Source organism: Leptonychotes weddellii, chromosome 9, assembly GCF_054177405.1.
Source record: "Leptonychotes weddellii isolate Sample4059 chromosome 9, ASM5417740v2, whole genome shotgun sequence".
Taxonomy (NCBI): Eukaryota; Metazoa; Chordata; class Mammalia; order Carnivora; family Phocidae; genus Leptonychotes; species Leptonychotes weddellii.
Window position 1 is genome coordinate 100,988,664 of NC_138377.1, and position 20,186 is coordinate 101,008,849.

The 20,186-nt window shown below is 58.4% G+C and overlaps 1 protein-coding gene and 1 long non-coding RNA gene across 3 annotated transcripts in view; one reads left to right on the forward strand and one right to left on the reverse strand.

The window, feature by feature from the left end:
* The window catches only part of CCDC33 (coiled-coil domain containing 33), a 101,904-nt gene that overhangs the window by 67,853 nt on the left and 13,865 nt on the right, over nt 1-20,186 (forward strand). The gene's annotated exons all lie outside the window — the stretch shown is intronic.
* LOC115943521 (uncharacterized) lies at nt 8,155-18,689 on the reverse strand. Of its 2 annotated transcripts, none has more exons than XR_014148727.1 (2): nt 17,974-18,689; nt 8,155-8,655 (listed from the first exon to the last, which is right to left on the reverse strand). It is a non-coding gene; the product is annotated as an uncharacterized LOC115943521 (long non-coding RNA). The 2 variants fall into 2 exon arrangements; XR_014148726.1 differs by having other exon boundaries at nt 8,155-8,658.

Sequence of the window (20,186 nt, forward strand, 5' to 3'; positions counted from 1 at the left end):
GTGGTTCTGAGCACTGTGTCCCTGAGCTTTTATTTCTCTGTCTGTAACACAGGAGAGCTGCTTACCTGCTCTAACAGCTCCATAGGACCAGATGGGACAGAGGAGGGACCTTCATAAGCGGGGGGGGGGGGGGGGGGCTGGCGGTGTAGCAGAGATTCCTGGGAGCGTGGTCCTGCGTGGCTGCCGGGAGTGGCCTGAGGGTGCCCAGCCATCCCTGTTTGCCCAGGACCAAGGAGTCCCTGAGCCGTAGGACTTGCAGTGCTAACCCAGAGACAGACTCAGGCGAACCAGGAAGAGAGTCACCCTGCGTGGCGTGGGCCCTCCCCCCAAGCCTTGCGGGGGCACAGAGGGGAGAGGAGTGGGCCAGGGGTCTGGGAACGGCCCATCCAGAGAAAGGGTCAGAGGGCGGAGGTCTGCAGGACTCGTGCCTCCCCCCACCCCCACTTCCCCCTCCTTCTCGAAGGGCCCATGAACACAGTGACCAGTCACACACCCTCTGCCCATCCTGCCCAACTCCACACTGTCCCCTGCTCTCACAGAGCTCTCACCATCTCCTTGAAGTGACCTTGAACTCCCTTCCCCTCTCTGGGCCTCAGTTCCTTCCTCTGACAGCAGAGGAGGTTGGAGCAGATGTTCCGGAGCTCCCCCCCTCCCCGGGGCTCCTGTGCTGTGACCAGAGCCTTGGTCCTGCCCTCACCCACCCCCCCACCCCCACCAGGATGAGGTCTGTAGGCTGGTGAGGCTGAGAAGCTCAGACCAGCCCCGCTCTCAAGGCACCACCTGGTGGTTACCTGAGTATGACACTGCGAGCGACGGTGACTTACAGGAATGGCCGTCTGGGGTGATGGCGTCACAAAGCCCAGGAGCCTGGGGTTGGCCCCCAGGAGCCAGAGAGACACTGAGCCCAACCTGGGACGCAGAGCCCCACCAGGGGGCTCCGATACTTTGGGCCACAAGGGGCAGAGAAAACACAAGAGAATCAGTGAGACAGGGAGAGAGAACATACAGCCATCTGGCGCCTACCTCAACAGCCTCCAACCCGATGCACCTGACTGGGTGTCCCCTCCCAGCCACGCCACACAAACCACCTGACACATTCCCGAAACATGGCTGTCTCCTTGTCCCTCTCACTCCAGCGCCCCACTGTCTGTAGCCCCCAGCTCCACTGCCCAGTGCCCACGGCCCTGGTTTGCCAGGTCCATCTTCTGTCCCGTCGCTTCCGCAAGCACCCCTGTCCTGTCCACCTGGCCAGAGGCCCAGGAAGGGGCGTATGTTCATCACACAAGCACCTTATCACACCCACCCCACACCAGCCCTCCCCAGCTCCTCCCCTGCACTCCTGCGGCCCCTCAGCTGTGAGCCCAGCGGCTGGCACTGGGGGCAAGCGGGTCCCAAACACAGATCTTGGAGTGTGCAACCGTCACGGCTCCCGGGCTCAACTGAGCCCCTCACCAGCTCCTGACTCTGTCCTTCTCTTCTTCCACCAGTTCCTACACATGCACACAGAGAAAGAGAGAGAGGGCAAGCTCACAAGCGTTTGAGGAAGGGGGGGGAAAGGAAGCAATAAGGAGACCATCATATAGGTGCTCTGTTCTCCCCTCACACACACAGCGCCTCCTCCCTTTCTCTCCATACAGCCCTAGCAGACTTCGGTCCCCACCACTCAAGAGCTGTGTGACCTTGGAAAAGTCACACCACCTCTCTGGGCCCGTCTCCTCATTGTTAAGTGGAGGGAATACTCTCCCCTGTCCCCCTCTTGAGGCTGCAAGGATTAACAAGAGCAGATAGCAGTGCGCTGGAAACCGAAGGTCTGTCCACTGTGTGGGAGGCTTAGGACTGGTCACTGTGTTCATGGGCCCTTCGAGAAGGAGGGGGAAGTGGGGGTGGGGGGAGGCACGAGTCCTGCAGACCTCCGCCCTCTGACCCTTTCTCTGGACGGGCCGTTCCCAGACCCCTGGCCCACTCCTCTCCCCTCTGTGCCCCTGCCCTTGGAGTCTCTGGTGGGCCATTCTCCTCCCCCATCCATCACCTGGGACTAAAGAGATTAATAAACAAGACTCATAACTCAGCTGCTGGGATGCAGCAGATATTTACGGCTCCGTTTCAATTTGCAGAGAGATTAAGTGTTTGTCGATTTATTGTCTCTTGGTGTGTGTGAGAGCTGAGCAAGGCCCCCCTCCGCAGGCCAGCTGCCCTCCCCCACTCTGCATACTCACACACTTGTGGGCGCACCACCCCCTGCCTGGTCGCTGGAGCAGGTGGGGAGCCCGATGCTGCCCAGCCAGGGAAAGCCACTGGCTGCTGGAGTGGACTTGTCTTCCTGATCAACTTGACCAGAGGGGCAAGTGACCTTGGCCCCAGGAGATGATGGCCCCTGGGCCCCTGGAACAGGGTTATTAGACAAGATGGGGGGTACCCTCCTTTGATGATTCACCAGGTCCTTCCTGGCCTTCCCCCATACTCATCTCTCCCCATAGGGCAAGGGTCCGTGGGGCTGGGTAAATGTGCACTAGGTCCCAAGACCCACAATTCTAGATCACTTTCTGGGTATCCAAGACCCCAGGATTCCCTATTCAGATGGACCTGAGCCTGCTCTTGAGAACCACGCAGGCCTCTTCCCAAAGTCTGTCCTCCCCAGAGTGGAGTACTTTCAGGGAGAAGCCCGGCTAGGCCCAGGGGATGGCCCTTTGGGGAGGGAGGGTGGCACACGCTGAGAGCCTCCCCTTATGTCCCTGTCGCAGGCCCCACAGACATTAGGGATTGGATCTTGAAGGGAAGGCACACTTCTGATGAGAAAGCCTCCCAGCCCAGGGGTGAGACAGCATGGGAGGCTGGTGGGAAAGGGGGCACCAGCCCCAGGGGCTGCCCCAAGAATGAGAGTGCTTGAGGAGCCAAGAAGGGGATACAGAGAACAAATGTCAAGTGCTCCCCCACCCCCATGGACCCCAAGCTGCCTCTCTCCTTCCCCGTCGACTTTGTAGTCAGACACAGGCATTCATTCATTCATTCATCTGGCCAGCTTTTTGGGCATGTTCTATGTACCATACCCTGTTACCTTGCCCTGCAGAGCCCTCTCATCTGTGCAGGTGACGCAGAGTTGAGTTCCATCTCCACCACTCAAGAACTGTGTGACCTTGGGTGAATCACTCCACCTCTCTGGGCCTGTCTCTTCTATTGAGTGGAGGGAATATTCTCCCCGTACCAACCGTTGAGGCCTTGGAGAGGATTAATAAGAGAGTGGATGGCAGTGCAGAGGGAACTGAGGGGGGCCTTCACTTTGCAAGAGGCATATTAATAGTCGCCGTGTTCGTGGGCCCTTCGAACCAGGGAGGAGTGGGGAAGAGGGGAGCAGCATACCTCACCCGGGCCTTCCCCGCTGACCCTTCTCTGGGAGCACATACCCAAGCTCAGTGACAGTGACATAAATATAACTCCCTACAAAAGTCCCTGTCCTCAGGAAGCCCCAGTTCAGCAGGAGAGACACATCAGGGATCCATGCAGGAGGGTGGCCAGGACTGGGGTGCAGTCTGCTCAGGGGATTGTGGGGGCACGGGGGGGAGTGTACCTAACCCCAACCCCCACCCCACCTGCCCCAGATATCAGTCATCAGTGGTTGTTAGTATGAAAACCATGACAGATCTTTGGTTTGCTGTAGAAAAGAAGTCTAGGCTAGTGAACTTGTTCCTGTAAGAGGAATCTGTTGAGTTGAGATTACCTGTGTGTTTACGTTGTGTGTCTGTCTGTCTCCACATCTCTCTTCCAGGTGGGACCCTGGCCTGGGGTTTCACCAAGAACCACTATGGGGCCCTCAAGCTAGTCCCTTCCTTCCAGGCTAGTCCTCAAGCTAGGACGTGTTTCTTTTTCCGTAAAATGAGGAGAATATTCCTGCAGCGAGAGATGAGGAGGTCTTAGGGCGTGGAGGCGAGAACTGAAGGGATAGATGGGACAGAGGGTTGACCAAATCAGGGCCTGCCCCCAGCACCCAAAGATCAGGCTGAGAGGAGATGTGGGTGAGGGGCACACTGGAGTGGAGGCTCCCCAGAAGAGCGAGAAAACTACCAGCCGAGGGCGCCTGGGCTGGGAGGAGCACCTGGAGACCTGGGTCCGGTTCTGACTCTGCCACTGACCTGAGCAGTTGCCCTGGCTGCACCCCTCCCCTCTTGGGGCCCCAGCCTCCCCTCTGTGGAGTGAGGGGCCTGGTCTTGATGGTTTCCTCTTTCATCGGGCAAACAAGGCGGAGGGAGGTAGGACGACCTCTGGCTCTGCTCCTCACAAGACGGCTGGCACCGCGCTCTATCACTGCCCATCTCAGCTCCTGATTAAGCACTGGGGGGGGTGGGGGGGGCAGAGGCGCAGCTCTCTCAGTAAATAAAGCCAAGATGATGAGGCCGTAAATTGCTGAGGGCTTGAAGCATTGATCGGTGAGGGTGGGAGGGACTACAGAACCAGGGGTGACACCTGGGAAATGGAGCCCATTCCTTCTGCAAACTGCCAGCCTAGCCCTCCTTTTAATAATACCAGTTATATCCATCAATCTTTATTGAGCTCTTACTCTGCTCCCAGAACTTTCACCATAATCTCATTGCCTCCTTGCACCAACCTGATGAAGGAGGGACAGTTATCATCCCAACTTTGCAGTTGGGGAAAGTGCGGGAAACTCAGTAGCCCTCCCAGGACCCTAGGGCAAAACTGAGGGAGAGCATTCATTGGTCGAGCACAGGTCTGGGGTCTGCGGCCCGTGCCTGCTCCTGCAGCCACCTTGGCCTTGTGACTCACAAGTCAACAGCCTGGTGAGTTTGACTCACCACGTTCCCAGTCCATCTGTCTGGGTGGGAGGGCTGCCTCTGTTTGCTGGTAAAACACCAAAACAGAACTCTGGGGCTGCAGGTCCCCTCCTTTGGGAGTCTAGGCGGAGAGGTCTATACACCATAAGTCTGAACTCCAAAGAACGATAAGTCATCAGTTAAGCTGTAGCTAACAAACTATTAAATACGTCCTATTCTTCCTTCACAAATATGCCTTATTAACCACATCTGAGAATCCCCAGATTCCACACTGGACCCTGGCAACATGGGGAGAGCAGCTACCAGGCCCTGCTCCTAGTCCCCCATATCCTAGGAGATGTCCCCTTTACCTCTAACCAAGCTGTTTCAGTCCCATACCCTAAGGGCCCAATGACCATGTGAGACCTTCCACGTTGCCCTCAGGAGAACAGGCCCTGGGACAGGAGGGAATTCCAGGGTCCCAGGTACTGGGGGCTGTGGTCTGGAAGGGTGCTTAGGCTTTGGCTGGGTGCAGCTCCTTGGCCCTACCAACTCTCAGCCCATGGGGAAGTTGGCAGCCCTGGAATGGCCAGAGCAGGACCCTCTAACACACAGGGCCCAAAGCAGGGGCCCTGCTTGTCCAAGGCTAAGGGCCGAACAGCCCCTCCCCCAGCGCGGTGACTCTATTAGGCTGTGCTCCTGAGTTCCGATTAAATGCCTTTCAGTACAATCCAATTTCCTCCTGACATGGACTAGAAAAACCCAGTCTGTGCACGTGCGCGTGCACGCACACACACACACACACACAATACATTTGGTGTTAAATATCCAATCAGGCCCAAAGATAATAGAGAAGGGTCAGTTCACTCCCAGTTTAATCAGATAAAATGCCCATTCATCGGCTCCTGCCAGTGGCAGACGTCCCCTCCTCAGCCGCCAGGACCGAGTGGAGGGGGCGGGAGCGGCTGCAGGAGAGGGGCTGGAGCAGAGGGGGACCTTGGGGAGGAGAAATGGGCTGAGTAGGTGGGCTGTGCCTTTAAATCTTCAAGGAGGGGGGACAGCATTGCCCACAGGGGACTAATTATCCTTCAGCCTTTAGCCAGCTCTTACTCAAACAGACAAAAGGGGGGCTCAGCAGCCCCAATGTGCTAAGCTTCTGCAGCAGCTTTTCACTCTCAGATATGCAAATCTACCTCAGCAGGGTGGACCCTAGGGATGGCTGAATAGTGGTCTGGGGAGTTGGAAGGGCCAGCAAGGGCAAGGGCCTGGCGGCTGGACCCTCTTGGAGGAAGGTTTGGGGAGACTAGAGGCATCTCACTGTCCCTCCTCTGGCTGCGCGGGGAACCCTGCCTCACAGTGGGGGAGAGCCTTATGGAGGCCAAGAAGAAGGTCTCTCCCTGTCCTTTATGGGGGGGGGCTCCCTCTGCAAGCTGGCTCAGAGACCAGGAGCTGACAGCCCCGACGGGGCCCTCCTTCGCACTTGCCCTCTCCGGTCTAGGACATAGGCAGCAGGTAACTTATCCAAGGCACAAATCTAGGTGTGGCCCCTACCCTAAACCTGTCCTTGGCTCCCTCACCTGCAGCATGAGTCCCTCAGCCTGGTGGCCTCCGTGACCTCTGAAGCTTATGCCCCAACCCAGAATATTCTACCCACGCCTAACCCTAATGGTATCCACTCACAGTTTCAAGCCTTGACTCCTCCCCTCTGCCTGCCTTATGTCCCCTCCCACACCCCCACTCCAGGTTCCTGGCACAGAGTAGGTGCTCAGTAAATGTGTCCAAGAAATGCATAAAGTGCCCCTTCCTAGGCAGCCACATAACCCAGGGAGATGACAGGTCTGGATCAGAGACAGGAAGTTTGCTTTCTGCTCAGCTGCCAGCCAGCACCTACAAGAAGCTCAGTCTTTCCAGCTATGAAATGGGCTGATGTAGGCTGGCTGCAAAAATCCTGAGGTGCCTGGAGGGGGCTCTATGAGTTGTGAAGGGCCTCTGGTGTCTTATCGCTCACATCAAGGTGAAGAGGACAGTGTAGGGGAGAGGGCAGTCAGAGGCCAGATTCCATCTCTCTTAGCCCCTCCAAGACCTTCCTATCAGACAGTCTCCCTTGGGGAATCCATTCCCACTCTGTATGGGTCTCTGCCCTACCTCTCCAAGTCCTCTGCCCAGCTGAGAATTTCACTGGCATCTCAGCAGGAGGGGCCTGGGGCCTGGGCCTTAAAAGTGGGAGGGGAGCTTAAAAACCCTGGGAGGCAAGTCCTGAGGCAGAAGTGAAGATGGGCTTTAGTGCAGAGGGTCTGGCTAATCAGGATTTGGATTCTGAGACCGAAGCCTGGGCCTAAGGTGGGCAGGGGCACAGGGACCCCAGGAGACTGAGTTGGGGGGACCCCAGGTGATGGGAGAGCCCCCTTCCCTCACTGCTGCCTGTGTTGTGAATGTCTGGGCCCAGGAGAATTCAAGGGAGACGGTGAGTCATGAGGAGGAAAGTAGCCAGGAGAGGCCGTGTGACAAGCCAGGTGAGAAGGGTCTCTAAGGGGACCAACCGCCATGAGGCTCTAGTCTCCAAAGGCAAAGGGTAACACATGGGGTTCCAGAAGCATTGCCCAAGAGTCTGAAAGCAGAAACACTTTGTGAAGCCTGGCAGATATGGAGTATAGTTTGTAGCAACTCGGGGCTGCGGAGAATGGTCTCGCCTAGGCTGAAGGCAGGAGGGACAAACAAGCCAGAAAATGTCCAGCCAGTGAGGATGGGGGGTGAGGAGAGGATATAGTGGCGCCTAAGGAAGAATCTAGATGGGGTTGGAGCAGCAGGGACAAAGTAGGTGTGCCCCCAGGGACAGGGACCTACACATGTCCAAACTGCAAGTACCTTACAGGATTGCCCAGCCACACCAGCCTCCCCTCCAGAAAGCCCCTGGGAGTCCGCTCCTTCCAGCTCACCAGGCCTGCACTTTTGGAAAAGAAGACCCTCCCTTTCCATTGACTGTCCCAGTGCTGGCTTTCCAGGGGCTAAGGTGAGCGCTGAGAAAGAGGGAGCTCCAGCCCCCCAAGTCCCTCTTCCGTCCACTGTCCCTCCCTCAGCTCAAGCTTGTCTCAGCCTCCTTGGATCCCTCCAGATACTCAAATGTCCTGCCTGGGGCTCCTTCCCCCACACCAGAGACCTGGCAGGTGGCCCCCTGGACCTCTCCCCCTACCCCGCAGCCCAGCTCTGGGGCTTGAGGAGAGGACAAAGAATGGGAAGTAGGGGACACACACACCTTCACAGAAATGACGAAAAGGGTAGGGGTTGAAAATAGCTTAGAATTGACACCTGGAGAACACAAGAATCTAAAGAGATCGCGCTCTGTACTAGAATCCCAATCCCCTCCAGCCAAAGACAGCCAAGAACACACCTATAATCAAACTGAGTTGGGTTTATTGATTCGTTGGGGCCAAGGGGTGGGGTGGGGGGTAGGCATCAGGAAGGGTGTGTTGGAAAGGACAGAAAGGATTCGGCTCAAGTTAGGTGATTCGGGGGAGGTTTCAAGGACACAGGGTTCGGCTCTGGTAGGATGTGCTCAGGAGGTGAGCTAGTTCTCACCCAGAAGGCAGGAGGGACAAAACAGGGCTAAAACTGTCCTTGGTGAAGAAGCAGCAGGTACTCAATTTGGCCAGGAAAGGCTGCTGTCTGGTCATTTTTGTGCTTTGAACAATGTTTCTGTTTTATCTGTGTTCAGGCGTGACTACGGAGTGGACTTGTTTTTGTCTTGCTCCATTCTGGTCGGAAAGTGGCTTTATATGAGGGGCACCTGGGTGGCTCAGTCCGTTGAGCTTCCACCTCTTAATCTCAGCTCAGGTCTTGATCTCAGGGTCGTGAGTTCAGGCCCCACAGTTGGGCTCCGTGCTGGGTGTGGAACCTACTTAAATAAAAACAATAAAAGAAGAAGAAAGTGGCTTTATATGATGCTGTGAAGTGATATCCAGGCCGGCTTCTGGCCCCCGGGGCTGCTTTGCTCTTCCGGGAGCTTCAGGCAGGGTGAGCAGGGAGAGAGGGAAGGGGCGGGTGTTACACACACACCGGAGCCAGGCATGGTGCTCGACCCTGGACAGACTTGGCCTGCTTAAGCTTCACCGCAGCCCTCTCCCCATTGTACAGACGATGAAACTGAGGCCCAGAGGGGCAAAGCGCTCTCCAGAGTCAACACTAACTGGGAAAACCGGAGTGTAACCCCTGCGCTCCCTGGCTCCAAAGTCTTCACCCCTGTGTCCTTGGCCTGGAGGCTGAGCTCCTTCGGCTCCGCAGGGCACGGGACTCTAAACCGTGCCCCCCCCCTCGCATCCCAGTGGGGCATCTCTTGCTGCAGGGGTTCAGGCTGGCTGTCACGGGCCAGCCACCATGTCAGCAGCTGCCCGGCTGGTCCCCTGTGCCTAGAGGTGTGAGGGGTAATGAGGCCCCGTAATTAAGGTTCCTGGAGCCGTGGTCGGGAGATTTATAGACAGGCTTTGTCAATAACCGTGCTCCGGCTGCAGATCCAGGGAGACATCGATAAGTGCTCGTTACAGCTTCTCCCCACTCCCTGCCCTACCCCCCCAAACCTCTCCCAGGCCTGTCAGGCCGCCTGTTCACAGCGCCTATGTACACAGGCTTCGCTCAATTAATTTGCACTTGTTGGCACCATCTGTTCTTTTCATGTGTCCTTATCAGGCGTGTATGGGTCCTGCCTCCTTCTCAGCTGTGCTCCAGAGCAGGGACATGGCACCCCCCCTCAGACTGGGGCTCCTCAGGGTGGGGCACCGTCTCCTCCCTCAGTCTAGGCCTCCTGAAGGTGCGGCCAAGACTTTGTCTTCCTTCACCTCCCTTCCACACCCCTTCCTCCTCACCCTGTGGAGCTATGCTCGGTTGAGGCCCTGGCAGAATCCCTCTGAGCCTGATCCCCACCGGGCAGGGCCTTGTCCTCCAGAGAAAGCCCCCAGACCCCAGTCAAGCCATCCCCTGGCAGACTGGCTGCCCCTGGGGGCTGAGAGGCAGGGCTCTGGTTCTGGTCCCTGCTTTGGCTCCCACAGCCTGAGGTCGGGAAGGTGCCTGTTCCAGGAACAGTGACATCACTGAGTCACAGGGTTGGAGGGGGCTGAGAAGCCCCTGCTAAGTCTCTGTTTCTCTTGAGTAGCAAGGGCCAAGGGGGAGGGTCCAGAGGTCTAGACTTGGGCAGCCCCCAGAGCGGGGTGGGCATGGCCTGGTGGCCCCAGGATGCCAGGCAGATGGCCCACCCAGACAACTGAGAAAAGGCAGCATCGTAACGATGCCTGCCCTTGGCTGTCTCCCCATCCCAACGCTCTCGGCGGCCGGCATCCCAACCCTACTCCTCTCAGGGCTACTCTAGCCTCCAGAAGGGTCACAGCATCTTCCAGCTCTGCTGGTCTGTGCCTCCAGCCCGCGGCACAGATTCTCGAGACGGCCTGGCTTTCCTGACCCGGGGGGATGACTGCTGAGCTGGCTCTGCCATGACAGAGCTGGGGCGGGCGGGGGGCGGCCTGGGCAACCTCTCACCCTCTCTGGGCTCTGGGGACCTGTGAAGCCCGCTGGGCATGTTCACAAGGAAACCAGGCCTTCTCTTGGAAGTTATCTTTGGAAATTCATAGTATCTAGCTCCAGCGCAGCCCACCTCACCTGACTATAACAGGCTCCACATTTGGGCCTTGGCCTGGCATTCAATGCCCCGTGACTAGACCCTGCAGCCACGCCAGCTTCATCTTCCACCACCCCTCCTCACCACATGTCCTCACGGTCTGTCTACACTTCCCCCGGGTGCCAGGCTGCTTCTAACCGTCACGCCTTTGCCCCTGCCAGGAACACACCCCTTCTTCACTCCTTTATCACCTGGCAAACTCTTACTCGTCCTTCAAAACCCATTCCCAAACTCATTCTGGGATGGCCTCCTTCACCCCTCTGCTGACACCCCAGGGTGCGAAGGGGCCCGGCCGAGCGGCTCCCTTACCATACTGATGGACCGCATCACCCCGTGCCTGTTACCACATCCACTACAACACTAGCCTCTCCAAGCCTTGGTCACATCTGTACCCCCGGTGCCCAAATGGGGCTACTAGAGAGTGTGTGTTGAACCGGAGGGCCTCCAGCACCCCTGACCTGGGCTGGGGGAAGGACAGTAGTCTCGGTCCCCCATAAATGGAAGGTGCCCCCCGCCGATAGGGTCATGGAGGTCTCGGGTGGGCGGTAGACGCATTAGGACCACATGCAGCACACTACCGGGGAAGCACACGAGGAGGGGGCTTTACCCACCTCCCTGCCCACCCGCCCCCAGTCGGCCCCTGCCCTGGGCCCATCCCAGGAACCCGTGAGTCCTCAGCCACAGATGGCTCCACGGGGGCTGGGATTTGGCAGGGGGTGGGAGGGGAGGGGGGTGGGCTCAGGCCCACTCTTGGCATCTCTGCTAAGAGAAGGTCTTAGAAATGAGTACTCATGCTCACTTGGCACATGCTGGGCCTCCAGCTACTAGTGTCTCAGGGCCCACGGCCCACGTGCAGGGACCCAGAACCCCGGGTGCCCAAAAGCCCCGTCCTCGGCTGGAGCAGAGGCTCACAGCTAGACAGGGGGCAGAAATCCCACAGCATGCCAGAAGCAATGCTATGGACCATCTCAGTCCATCTCTGCTCCCCTCCTGGGTGCCAGAGGTCTCTTGCCCTGAGGAGCTGTGTTCAGGACAGCCTCAAAATGTAGGAGCCAGGCCCGGACCCTGTGTGTGTGTGGCGGGGGGAGCCCAACAGCCAGTGGGGACCGATGGCTGTGTGCCCTGCCCTGAGTTCCACTGAGCTGGGAGGCCCAGCCTTAGTGAGTCAGCAGAGAGCATGAGCCCTGCCCTCACAGGCTGGAAGGCCAGTTGGGGACAGGAGGGCCCGCCCCGGGCTCTGAGCAGGGACTGAAGACTGGACTCAGGAACCAGCTCTCCCACTGAGGCAAGTGCTCTGACCCCTTCCTGCCTCACTCCCCACCTCTGTAGAATGGGTACAGTGGCAGCTGCCTGGTTGAGTTACCGGAGGCATGAAGTTAGATGGACGTGTATAACGTATTTAGAATAGCACCAGCCCTTGTGTCACTACCTGACTGAGGCAGGCTCTAGAAAATCAGAAAAGGAAGCCGCCATCCCTTCTAGCCAAGGAGGGTGAGAAAAGCTTTTGTCTGAGGCAGCTCTGAAGAATGGATCTGCAGAGACAGGGTGAGGGCGCCTCAGTTCGGTCGGTGGAGGAACTGCAAACCTCTGCTCTTGACCCCCACCCTGAGCTGTGGGGCTGGAGGAGGGTGGGGCTGGGATTACGGTGGACCTTGACCGCCAAGCTGGGTGAATAAAGCCCCCCTCCAATGCCACCAGGAGGCTCTGTGCTCCCCTCTTCCTGCTCCCCATCCAACCTGCTGCCTGCCCTGCTTCCTGGACGCCACGGAAGGCGGCCCCCACCCCACAAAGAACCCTAATCTTGACATAGTGGCTGTGTCTCACTACACTTTCAGGGGTGGGGGGCTCCTTAGCACCCATTTTATAGATGAAGTGTCTTATGATCAGGCAGGTCCCCCTGGGACTTCAAGGGGCCGGCTCAACCCTTCGGGAATGGCGTCCTCTCCCTGTCAGCATCCCACACTTGCTCTGTGTCCAGTGATAGACCCCCTGAGGGGTCTTGGTGCCCCTCCTGCCCCCCACCAGAGCAGGGCTGGAAGACGCCCATGTCTGGGGCCTGCCTGAGCGCGGCCGATGCCTCCACGTGGTACATTATTGATGGTGCTTCTAACTGTGCGTTTCCCAAAGTCTACAGGCCTTTGATGAAAAATTCATGGCACGCCTGAGGATGGGAGCAGATTCAATCGATTGGCAGCTTAGCAGGTGCAGGAGCGCTGGGCCCCTCTCAGTGAGGTGGTGGCTGCAGGCGGGTGGGGAGGGGGCATGGGGCAGCGTTGCCTTGATCGCAGGCTTCTGGCCCCAGGTCTTGGGACGGGAGGGGCATGTACAGCAGAATACAGCCGCCTGTTTCCCTGGGGCAGGATCAGGAAGGTGTAAGCGCACATCGGGGATGTCATCTGGGTGGCTGGTGCCTTCCACAGAGGATGGCCAATCTCCATCATGAGCCTCATTTTCATTTTAGAGGAGGATTCGACCCTCCAGAGCCCCCAGGAGTCACACAGAGGCGGGAGTGACATTCCCAGAGCTATTCTTGCGCCAGGTACTCTGCTTGGAGCTTTGCACCCACAAGCTCGTTAAATTTCCCACAGCTCTGGGAGATGGGGAAGGTCAGGCTCTTGGTCTTACAGACCACGAAACTGGCTCAGAGAGGTTCGGGACCGCCCTGGCCAACACCACACAGATAACGAGTAGCCGAGCGGGGACTGGAACCCAGCACTGAGCAAACTCGGGGCCCACTGTCTTTCCCTGCTGCCAGCCAGCTCTGATCTGAGCCACAGAGCAGCGCCGGGCTTGTCCTGTCCAACTCCCCTGCCCTGTCCCTGAAACCCCGTTAAGAACAAGGATCTGCCCAGGATCTCCAAGTGAATTAAATGAAAAAGGAGGCCTGCACATGAGAAGAGTAAGGGCCCCCCTGCACCACTAACCGAGGCCAGAGGCCCCCGTGCATGCAGAGTCCTGAGCTAGGACCCAGCAGCCAGGGCTGGGGGGTTCCTGAGACCAGGGTGGAGCCCTTGAAACGGGTCAAACTGTCTGTCCTGGCTTGTCCAATCAGGGATGATTATTGTGCCACCACTGAGGCCCCAGAGACCCCTGGCATTCACTCATCTGTTCATTAAGTAGGTGAACAAGTATTTATGGAGTCCCAGCTCCGCGCAGGCACTTAGGTGGGCGTAGATGGGGTGCTTATCAGGAAAGGCTTTGGGGCCAGGCTTGCCTGAGACAGACAGTCGGGGGAAAAGGCCAGACAGACCCCTCCGTGCCCTCAGCGGGGGTCTCTGCAACCCAGGCCAAGGGTGGCTAAAACAGATGTCTGCCTTAGTGACCAAGGCCGTTTCTAGGTGGTGGGCTGCTCTGTTTGGGTTTGTTTTCCCTTTGCTTCCCAGTGAGTTCCTTTTAAAAACATCCACCCATGTCTCCGCTGAACTAAAGGGAAAGGAATTTGTCCAGACCATCAGGAAAGCAGAGATGGGAAGGCCCTAAGGGCCAGGCGTGGGGCCCCAGGCCATGCTGTCCAGCTGCGAGAGGAGCCCAGCCCGGGCTGTGGTGGGGGAAGATTGCTGAGGGGTGGCGCTGGAGGAGAGAGGGGAGAGGGACCGGGAGAAGAAGAGGGAGACTGAGGTGTAGCCTCAGGGCAGGCTAGGGGCAGAGGGTTGCCGAGACTGGGGCTGGGGGAGACAGAAGGCCGGAGCCCTTGGGGCCTTGCCCTTTCCTGGGCTCCCGGCCCCACAGCCCTCCCAGGCCCTGCCATCTCCTTGCAGTTCCCTGGCCAAGGAATGAGCCTAGCCTGACGCCAGCTACCCCACCCAGAGGCTCCCCACCCTGGAACAAAGGGAAAGTGGCCCCTCAAGTCGGCCTGCTCCATTTCAGGGCTGGGCTCAGTCACCAGGCAGACACTTGTTGTAGCAACAGTCCCTAGGGACCTATCCCGGGGAACAGGACGGCCAGCAAGAAAGATGGGGGAGCCAGAGTCCCCGTCCCCTCCAGCCCCCAAGGCTGCGCCAGGCCTCCGGGACAGCCGCTCTGTAAGTCTGCCTCCACACCCACTGGTCCCAGGAGGAGGGGCTGGCTCACCTAACAGGCAGTGTGTTGGGGTGTGTTGCCTGGCAACCAGTAGAAGTGATCCCAGAGCAAGCGGCAGGGAGGACCAGAAGATCAGGCCTGCAGGCGGTGGCCCCCACAGGCCCGTGGCCAAGGGAATCTTCCACAGGACCCCAGCCCCAGCCCCGGCCCCTGCCACCTGAGCTCGCCCCCAGGAACCCAGAAAGGGAAGAGAGGAGGGCCTTAAAGTGACCATTTCTCCTGCTAACCCAGGCCCGGGTCTGGCCTCTTGGAGGTCTAGCCCTACGTCCTAGAAAGTGGCTGGGCCTGGGCTAGCTCGGGGCAGTCAGGCAGAGAAGCCTTGCGGGTTGGGCACAGCTCACGAGGGCTGTGAGGGAAAGGGGGTGAGGTAGATGGGGGCATGGGAGAGGAAGTGGATCAGCGCCTGGCCAGGGGCCCTGCGCCGCGTGGGTCAGTGACTGCGCCCCAGTCGCCAGGGCATTTGCTCCCCGCCTGTGGCAAGAAGCTGGCAGCCCACCCCCAGCCGGGACCGATACGCCGGCTTGCAGATGAGGAGGCGCCGAGTGGGCAAGGGCCTTGCTTAAGGTTATACACCAGCTGTGGCAGAGTGTGGATTAGAACCCAGGATTCTAGACTCTAGCCAGGGCTCTCCCCCGTCCCGCCCACAAGGGACATTCAAAGGCAGCAAAGCTCTAACCAGAGAGGAGTATGGCAGGAGGTGACCAGTGCGATCAGAGATTCCTTGTGGAAGAATAAGCAGAGGCCAGAGCTGGGGTCTAGCTCCTCAACAGCCTCCTGAGTGCCTGGCCCTGCAGTTCCTTGGGCCGGAAGCAAGGGCCAGCCCCAAGCTGAGTCCAGGAGAGGCAGGACTCTGAGCCACAGACCTGAGAAGGAGTGATCGATGGCTGGGCGCGGGGCGGTCCAGAGGGTCTTCCTGGAGGAGGAGGGCCCAGGGTAGGTAGAGCCTTGAAGGTGGGGCAGGATTCTGGGAAGCTTGGGAAGGGAAATAGGAATGGAAAGATGGAGCATCCTCCAGGAAGCTCCTCCCCCAAGCCTGCCCCACCCCCAGCCCCATTGTCTGGACCCAGCCTAATCAGCCTCCCTGGCTCCTGCAGGGGCCAATTAGGCTGGGGCTGGGGTCAGTGCTGGCCAAGGCCTCACCACCCCTCTGAGCTTCACTGTGCTAAGCACAAAAGGCACCGTCTCTGAGGCGGCAGAAAGGAAAATAAGGAACAGAAGGAAGAGACAACGCACTCCTTTTGTTTCTTTGCTGTAACCTTGAGCTGAACAAAGAAGCAACTGCCTCCCCCTCAGGAACCTGTTTTAAACAGCAATTGGCACAGACTCGGCTGACATTCAAGGGGAATGGGGAGCAGGGATCTGGGGTGAGCAGGGCCCTGGCTCTAGGACCTTCTGTAGCTCTGGACTGCCCTTGATCCAGAAGCAGAGCCACCCGGGCTGCCTCAAGAGTGGTGGCAGGTGAAGTGATCATCCAGACTCGCAGCACCCACAGGCGCCCACCCCCGAGGCACCCTGCCTCTGCCAAGGCCCGCCCTGGGCGGCCTGGAGTCCAGCCCCTCCCACTTGGCCATGCCCTTGCTGCCTGACCTCGGGTGGGCCAGCCCCGGCCTCATGTGCCCTCCAGCCGGAGGGGCTCTCAGGCCTCCCTGACCCTCCCTCCTTCCGGTGGTGATGAAGTTCAAGAAAGAATGAGGGAGAGGAAGAGCCTATTGTGGTGGCCACAGGGTTCTGCTGTCCCACTGTGCCACCCCACTCCACTGGGTGGGCAGCGACCAAGGGTAGCGAGGTCATGGACTTACAGGTGTGACCCTGGGTGTACCTGTGAGGGAGGGGCCATTTGGTCAGAATGAGCCCTGAGCCCGGGGAGAGGGCTGTCCCCTTCGGCAGATGCTTAGCACAATTCCCCCTCCCCCCTCTTCAGGCCCTGCCTCCTGGAGACAGCCCCCCAGCACTGGGCCCTTGCTCAGAGCTCTGATCTCAGGAACTGGGGAGGGCCAGCGCCAATTTGCACAGGCCGAGTGTATCCATTTTATTTTAACGAAATGAGGCTAATTCCCAAGGTATCGGATAGCTTAGATTGGCCCAGAGTAGCCTCTCAGACATCCTAAGGGGACCTGCGGGAGCTCTGCGATCAGAGCATGGCAAATCTGGCTGGAGCAGTGTCCTTGGCTAACAGTCCTGGGGGGCCTGCCTGGCCCTCCTTCCCCATCTCGGGATGCCACCAGAGTCTGCAGAGAGGATGGGAGGCCCTTCCGTGCTGCCAGGGTGCCCCAGGAGCTGGAGGGAGAGTGTGTTGCTGGTCCCTGGAGGGAAGGGGAGTCCCAGTCTGGGGGGAAGAGGATTGGGGATGGCTTCTTGACAGAGGGAACAAGGCTTCAGAGATAGCGAGGGGCTCAGGAAGGCTGGCCCATGATCAGAGTGGCCACGGCCAATTTCTGAAGGGAGTCTAATTTTGCTGGGAGAGATGGCTTGAAATTCGAACTGGCAGTTTATCACGAGGGCGTGTGGGAGCCACTGAAGGGCTCCAGAGGCCAGAGAGAAGGTGCCATTTATCTACTGCCGCATGACAAACCACCCCAAACATTGTGACTTAAAGTGATCATTTTTCTTGTATTATTCTCTCTCTGTTCTTTGTGTCAGGAGCTAAGCCGAGCATAGCAGTGAGGGCTGGTCTCCATCCATGGTGGCTGGGTCCTCGGCTGACATGGGAGGGCAGGGGGCTGGAGCCCGGACGCTGGGCGGACACGGCTCCTCCCACACCATCAGCTGGGGCTTCCTCACAGCTTGGCCATCTCAGGGGCTTCTTCCCTGGGGGACAGCAAGTGTCCCCAGTGGCTGCAGGGAAGTCCCCGAACCTCCCAGTGCTGCCTTTGCAATTCTCTAAGACCCGTCCAGTTATAAGGCAGGGTCTAGACCCCACCTCTCCCTGAGACGAGGAACACAGCATTTTAAACCATCTTCCACATCTTGTGGAGAGGAAGTTGTGTTTAGAGGCAGCACAAAGAGAGCCCAAAGAAGCAGAGAACCAGGAGGTCTGCCTGTAGGAAGAGCCTACAGAGATCAGACCAGTTCGCCAGGAGGGGGAATGCCACCAGGAGATGCCCCTTCTGGGCAGAGGAAATCCCATGGGTGGGGGCAGAAACACTACATTATTGGCTGGTTTCATTATCGGCAGAGGAGGGTACTGAGAGGGAGTAAAACTGGCCCCTCGCAGCCTGGTGTAGGGGTGCAGCGACACCAGGAAATAGGCCTGGCTAGGCCTGGGGCAGGGAGGTGTGGGGTGGGGAGTAGGGGGTTGGGAATCTTCCTCCCTCTGACTCAGAAAAGCAGCCCAGATGGGCCCTAAGAGCACCGTACAAGCCTGAAGGTGATGTGCATACCTACCCTCCCCCAGTAGACACCTGGCCAAGGACAAACACCCCCAGTCCCTGGGGAAGGGAGAAACTCAAGGGCAGAGTGGCATCTTACCTAGTCCCCTGGAAGACCGTAGCTCTGATTCCCCAGCCCAGGCTTGGCTCCCTGGGCCTGTAGGACAGTCCTTCAACAACGTTCAGCGAGACCCAAGTCAGCCTGCAGCTCGGGCCCTATGGGTGGGGCAGCCTCGAACAGATCACCCAGCCCTGCCCCCGTGGGCCTCGGCTTCCTCCTTTGGAAGTAGGAGTGGAAATGCCTCCCCTGCAGGCTCATTGTTTGAATTAGAGGAGAAGTATGGAAAGGGCCTGGCCAGTGGTAGGCGTTCAACAAGGGGGAGCTCCAGTTATTGGGCCCCATGACCCCGGCAGGCCCTGCCTGTGCCTAGTGTCCATAGTGTGGCTTCCCAGGTGGATAGAAGAATCCTGTCTGATTTGCAAAGATTTAGTTGGGGTGTGTGTGTGTTCATGTGTGTGTTTGGTACACTTTCTAAACTACATCCAGGTCCAGTGAGGTTTGGGATTTGCTGTGTTACCTTGGACAAGGCACTGCACCTCTCTGACCCCCACGGGTGATTTTTGGGAGAGGACGCCCATCAGAACCTCGGAGATGGGAGTTCACAGGCAGGTGTAGGAAGATGGGCAGGACCTTTTGGAGGAAGGACGTGTGTGGGGCTGGAGAGCAAGACAGCCCCCTATGCCTCTCCCCCACCCATCCCCACCCCTGAGCTGTGGGGCCTGCTTAGGCCGGCCTTATTCCGAGACCTGAAGGCAGAGCATCTGTGGGAGGTGGCTGCCCTCTGCCGGCTGCAGAGGCAAATCACAGGACAGAAGCCTGGGCCTGCCCGCGACGGGTCCTTGGCCTGGCAACCCAGAGGGTGGATGGCTGCCCAGGGAAGGGCAAAGGGGGGAAGGGTGAGTGCCAGGCAGCAAATCTGACGCCCTGGTTCAGGCTCACCGCCCACCCTCTGCACCCACCCCACCCACTGCCGAGCCCTGCCACCCACGCTGCCTCTGATCCGGACACCTGTCTACACCTGCCCTGGCCTCAAGCTTCTTCCTTCCCCTCGGAGAGTAAAGTCCCTCCCTGCTCTTACCCCTGCTCCAGCCCTGGACTCCCATACACCCCCTCCCTGCCTATCTCCTCATTCTCCTGAAAGTCCTTTCTCTGTCCATCCCCACGCCTCTCCCCCTCCCTCTGTCCCTTCTCAACCTCACTGTCCCCCAAACCGCCTTCTGGCATTCAGAGCACAGGCCAAGGTCACCAGGGGTCACCTCCTCAAGGCCACGCCCAGAGGCTCCCTCTGCAGATCAGAAGCTGTTGAGCCTTCTCGCCTTTTCGCTTTTTTTTTTTAAGATTTTATTTATTTATTTGACACAGAGAGAGCACAGATAGGCAGAGCGGCAGGCAGATGGAGAAGCAGGCTCCCCACTGAGCAAGGAGCCCGATGTGGGGCTCGATCCCAGGACCCTGGGATCATGACCTGAGCTGAAGGCAGACGCTTAACCAACTGAGCCGCTCAGGCGCCCCCTTCTTGCTTTTTTTCAAAAACCTTTAAATGGTGAAATGTAACTCACGTGGGTTGCATTGAACGTAAAAAAACAAAAACAAAAAACAGAAAAAAAAAAAACACCACAACCAAATACTTAGAAAGCAAATGCCCTTGCCACCACCACCCAGGGCATGGACTAGAACAGCGCCCGCACCCAGAGGCCCCTCGTCCCCCTCCTCCCCTGACATGACCACATCGGCGGTAGCTTCTCCTCTGGCTTTGATGCTTTATCCTGTCACCGCCTAAGTGTGCCTCCCCGGGCCCTGCGTCCTAACAGCCCAGGGCTGACCTTTCTCTAAAGGGCATCATGTCGTTTTGCGTGTGGTTCTCCTGTTGCACTTTGTGTGTGAGCTGCATCTGTGAGCAGCTCCGCGCTGTGGTTCCTCTTTTTCGTGGCTGTGTGGTGTTCCCGTGTCCCTCGGCTCTGTCCCGGCCGGTCTTCAGGTTATCTGCAGGCGGCAGGGGGAGAGGCTGTCTTACCCAATGAACCGTGACCCAAAGACACTCCTCTCTGAAGCTCCGTGGCCTTGGCTTTGCCAGCTGCCCCGCCCCTCTCTCTCCCACCTTTCTGGCACTTGCCCTGAACTTGAGGGCTCCTCTCCCACTATCACCTTCATCCTGGAGCCCCCTTCCTCATGCTACACTTCCCTGACTCTGGAAAATCTCCTTCCTTCCAAGGCCTCCCTTAGACCTCCATGGGCTGCCCTCCCCACCCCGT